Here is a 753-nt window from a genome sequence, read left to right as displayed (position 1 = left end):
AAAGTGGCAATTGAGGCTGAGCTGAACTCGCTAAAGTATTTTGAACCTGTAGTTCATATATCCCTGCAGGATATAAATGGGTCTTCGTAAGAAAAATAAATGAGAATTGTAAGGTGGTAAGATATAAAGTGAGATTCATAGCTCAATGGGTTCACGCAGAGACCCGACATCGATTTAGATATAAATTATTCTCCTATTAGTGATTGTATTACGTTCCGCAAGTTAATACCTATGGCAGAAACTATGAATTTATATATGCAGTATATGTACGTCATGACCATATTTTTATATGTGTCATTAGACGCTAATATTTTTATATGAAAGTCCCTGATGGACTTAAAATTCCTGAATTGAGAGAAAACGAGAATTGTAACATGTATAGCATTAAATTGTAAAGGTCGTTATACGACTTGAAACAGTCGGGTAGAATGTGGTATAACTGACTGAGTGAGTTCCTCCTGAAGAGGAGATATGCAAATAATGATGTCTGCCATTGTGTGTTTATAAAGAAATCCAAAAATGGCTTCTGTATCATCTCAGTCTATGTTGATGATATAAATGTTATTGAAACGCACAAGGATCTTACAGAAGCTAGCTCATGCCTAAAGATGGAGTTTGAAATGAAAGACTTGGGAAAAACCAAGTTTTGTCTCGGCCTACAGATTGAGCATTTCCCAGAACGAATTTTTCTACACCAGTCGACCTACGTGAAAAAGGTTTTGGAAAGATTTTATATGGATAAATCTCATCCAC

This window comes from Asparagus officinalis, chromosome 2 (genome assembly GCF_001876935.1).
Source record: "Asparagus officinalis chromosome 2, Aspof.V1, whole genome shotgun sequence".
Taxonomy (NCBI): Eukaryota; Viridiplantae; Streptophyta; class Magnoliopsida; order Asparagales; family Asparagaceae; genus Asparagus; species Asparagus officinalis.
This window is presented reverse-complemented; position numbering follows the sequence as displayed.